The sequence below is a fragment of the Schistocerca cancellata genome, chromosome 2, assembly GCF_023864275.1.
Source record: "Schistocerca cancellata isolate TAMUIC-IGC-003103 chromosome 2, iqSchCanc2.1, whole genome shotgun sequence".
In the NCBI taxonomy this organism is placed as follows: Eukaryota; Metazoa; Arthropoda; class Insecta; order Orthoptera; family Acrididae; genus Schistocerca; species Schistocerca cancellata.
The window spans coordinates 919,571,182-919,575,605 of NC_064627.1; the positions used below are offsets into that span (position 1 = coordinate 919,571,182).

Sequence of the window (4,424 nt, forward strand, 5' to 3'; positions counted from 1 at the left end):
CATGGATGTGTGTGATGTCCTTAGGTTAGTCAGGTTTAAGTAGTTCTAAGTTCTAGGGGACTGATGACCTCAGATGCTAAGTCCCATAGTGCTCAGAGCCATTTGAACCTCTCGAACGTTTTCATCTGCTTCGCCGTACACAAACACCGTCTCGGCTTGTTCCAAATTCCGTCCGAACAGGCCATGAATGCCAAACGGTACCGACCGGCCGCCGTGTCATCCTCAGCCCCAGGCGCGACTGAATGCGGATATGGAGGGGCATGTGGTCAGCACACCGCTCTCCAGGCCGTATGTCAGTTTACGAGACCGGAGCCGCTACTTCTCGGTTTGCCTCGGTTTGCCTCACAAGGGCTGAGTGCACCCCGCTTGCCAACAGCGCTCGGCAGACCGGATGGTCACCCATCCAAGTGCTAGCCCAGCCCGACAGCGCTTAACTTCGGTAATCTGACGGGAACCGGTGTTACCACTGCGGCAAGGCCATTGGCCCCCAACATGAATACCGCTGCGCCAATCACAGAGCCTCCCACACGCAAGTAACACACGGCACGTGGGCAGAAGAACTTTCACTCGTCAGCTCCATCTACCGTGGCAACGATGCATTTCCGGACATACGTTCATAGAACCTTTTTTCCTCCATTTGCATTCAGGAATCCGTCCCTGCAGCTTTTTGGTTTTATTAGTGTTCACATTGTACACACAGGCCGGTCGGCGGTTCAAAAGAATGAAGGGAACACTTGTATGTTAAATCTGTTTCGATACAGGCGGTACCTGTGGTCTTTCTGCTTAGCTTGGGGTCTTCACTTTCATTTTAGGTAACATTAAACTCATTCGCCATCTATTGGCTGTGTTATGCATTACAGTGTCAGGTGACCCTCTCAGAAGGAAGTTTTCTTTCTGTGTAGTGTGCGCTGAAGAGATCATCCTTGATGACTTATTCTTCTAGGATGGGATGTAAGGATAAAAGGAAAACACTTCCTTTATTACACATTCAGTTAGGTTTGGGCACTCAGTGGGTCCTTTTGCTTGCTGTCTTTGGTGGTACCTATCTCCCGTGGAGGGTGAAATGTGTCTAGGCTGTTATGTGTGACTGCTTCCTCGTGTTATGACGGATCACCTATGGGGGGTGAAACGTTGTTGACTTCGGTAGTCGATACTTGTGCCTTCTTGCAGGGTTTACCGTTCGTACCGATTCTAACTGTCAAACTTCGTCCCTAAGGGCATCGATTTTGTCAAAAACTCGTAGAGCCTTGTCATGGACCTTCTCTTGTGTAGTGGTCTCGTGGAGTGCGGTGCGGATGTCGACTTTTCTTGACCACCATGGAGCTCCTGTTATCCATCGGTAGCAAATGTTTTGCAGCGCTTGGAGTTAGTTGTAGTTGGAGGCGAAAGTAGTTCCCCACGAGGTGGAGCCATACAACATTGTGGGTTCCACCATTGCCTTATACAATTAGAGTTTAGTCTTAGGGTTGAGATCCTTACTCTTCAGTAACGGGATCAATGACTTGGCCATCTTCTGGTCTGCCGTCTTCTTGTCGTCAATATGCAGCGTAAAGAGCAATTTTTTGTCATGGTAGACACCGAGGTACTTCACTCCCGGCGACCATGGGATAAATTGATCAGATATTTGGAGTCTGTAGTTGAGATCTGGTTTCCTCCGTGTGAACATAACGGCTGCCGTCTTGGGCAGATTGATCGTTATCTTATTTTGCAGCGCCCAGCGTTCCATTACATGAAGTTGCCGTTGCATCCTATCGATTAGCTGGTCCAAGTGTCGTCGAGCCGTCAGAAAGGCCGTATCGTCCGCATAAAATCTCGCCGTAACATGGGCGACTGTTGGGATGTCATTTATATATAAGTTGAAACGCTGAGGCGAAATGACAGAGCCCTGCGGAATTCCAGCGGAGATGAGTTTCATTTTCGGAGTTTTTATCGTCGACTCGGACATACAGTTTCCTGTCCTGCAGAAAGTTGTCTATGAGTCCAATGTAACAATCCGCAATAGGGGTAGTGCGATGTAGTTTGATGATAAGGTTGGGCCGCCACACCTTATCGTATGCTTTTTCGATGTCAAGGAATACACCAATTGTGAAGTGCTGCTTGTTGTATCCTTCTTGTATCCATTGGGTGATCCGTAGAAGTTGAAGTTCGGGTCGTGTAACATCATGCGCTGTAAGCGTGTCATGGAGCATCTTCAACAGCACCCTCTAGAGCACATTGCCAAGGGTTGGAAAGAGGCTAATTAGCCGGAAACTGCTGGGTTCTGCTAGTCTTTTCCTGGCTTTGGGATTGGAACTGTTCGAGCCGTCTTCGATGCCATAGGAGAATATACCTGCAGGAGACAGCTGTTGAAAATTCGGGTAAGGAGCACAGTTGGCTTCCTGGGCAGCTGTTTCAAATAGGTGTTGCTTATGGAGTCGGTGCCTGGCGCGTTATTCCGAGTATTCCGGATAATTTTGCGGATCTCTGCTGGTGTGGTGAGTTGGGGGCGGCTCTGCACAGGTGTGGTACGAAAATCAGTCCATTCTGCTGTAACGACGGCTTCTTGTTCTTGCAGGCGGACGTCGTTCACGGGGGTCGCTGGGTACATCTGTTCTTGGTAAGTCGTAGCATACAGGTCCGCCTGGGCGAGTCCGTCATAGAGGAAGCCATTGGTCGTCTGATGGCTCGTTTAGGTGGCCGCTGGTGACATATGTTATTGACTACCTGCCATTCTTCTTAGCTCGAAGTAAGAATTCATCCATCTTATCTTCCCACACCTGCTGTCGCCACTCGGCGCCTCTCCTGTGCACTTCTCGTGTTAAGACGTGTGGTTCTCGTCGATCGATAGGGTATCTATAGCGGAGCCAACGTATCCTACTCCTGTTTCTCTGTTTCTTAAATTCTTGGAGTAGAGGCGGGAACTCGTCGAAAGCTGCTACAGGGTAGACCGTGTGAGTAGTTGCCCTCCGTTTGGCTAGAAGGAAGTGAGTACCGGTGTCCGAGTATTTCCTAGTGAGGTTGAAAGAAAGATTACTGTTAATGGAGTAAAGGATCCATGCAGTGGACACCAAATGAAAAAAAGCTACTCCTTATGTTTCTGATCTAGACTGCCATAAAAATGCGAAGGAACTGTTAATCTGAACTCAGGGAGAAGTAGTCTAATTCATAATCGATTTATTGATCTTAAACAAGACAAGACAACAAAATTATTAAAGAAACATCATACAAAAATATTTATTCAACAAAAGCCTTAATAAAATGTGATCTATGGTGGACAAAGTGATCTGCTGGGGATCGACACACGACACTAACCAAAACACTACTCGCTCTATCCCACTTCATACACGTGAATCCGGGTTATGGCATCAAACTACGCCACCACCAAGCATCTTTATTCTACCATACAAAAAAAAAAAACAAGGAAAAATATGGTTCGAAAGAACAGGATGCTGAAAAATAGATATTATAGCCCTACTTTGCAGCAGCGAATACTTTACCATCCTACTGGTCAAGGCGCCACACTACGATGCGTTCAGCGACTGAAGTCATGGACGGCGGCAATCTTTTATTAAATGCGCGTTCCCGAAAAATGCAAGTACGCGGTCTCGCGTTCAGTTAATTCAGAACGCAGGTACTTCCCTAAGAGCCTCTAAAACTCTGACGGATTCCAGTGTGCAGGTGGACCCGTTTACTGGTCTGCCAAACCAATTTGACTCCGTGCCACGACTGTGCGTGTCGGAATACGTCAAATGCTTAGACGGCCGACTCAAGACAAATAAGTACACCCACGCGTCACTCGTTGTGACCGTGATGATATAAGCAGTACCTCTGACGGTTCAGAAGGTGATTGGCACAGGCTCTAAGTCACGCCCTAGTAAAGGACACAAGTCTCACCATTTAGGTAGAGACCTGTAGTTCTTTACTAGTGAAGCGCCAGTACAAGAGACTTGTACAAAAGTGATGATCTCCCTTTCTCTGTGTTGCCTCCTAAGCTCGGTTCCAAAAGCACATTTCTCTTTTTTGACTTCCCCCAATTTCGCACAAGCCAATCACGAGCTGGAGCCTGGCATTCTAAGCTCGGTGAATGATCTTCGCACCTCAAACTGATTTGACCAATCAGAGACTTAAAGTTAATTGGCAGAAAACGGAAAAATTTCAGCTTTGCGGCCTCTTTCCCAAAAGTTTGCCATGTCTTTTGCTAACACAAGACAGGGTGGAAGCACAGCCCTCCATAAACAGCTTGTTATCTCCCCTGTTGCGTCCATTTCAAAGTTTGCAAAGAACGGCCATAAACTTGCACTGACAAAAGATGTTTTGAAAAAGAGTCTGCACTTCTGGGCACCATGTTTTCCTGTCCCACGGACATTTGCAGAACGTTTACATTTCTTTTGGCGGCTTGCTCGCTAACAAGGCCTACAATGTGCTGTCGGCGACTTTTCGGCGCT

The 4,424-nt window shown here is 47.5% G+C and overlaps 1 pseudogene; it reads right to left on the reverse strand.

Annotated features, from left to right (window-relative positions):
- Positions 1-367: 367 nt before the first annotated feature.
- Positions 368-485, reverse strand: LOC126164231 (5S ribosomal RNA; annotated as a pseudogene).
- Positions 486-4,424: the final 3,939 nt, after the last annotated feature.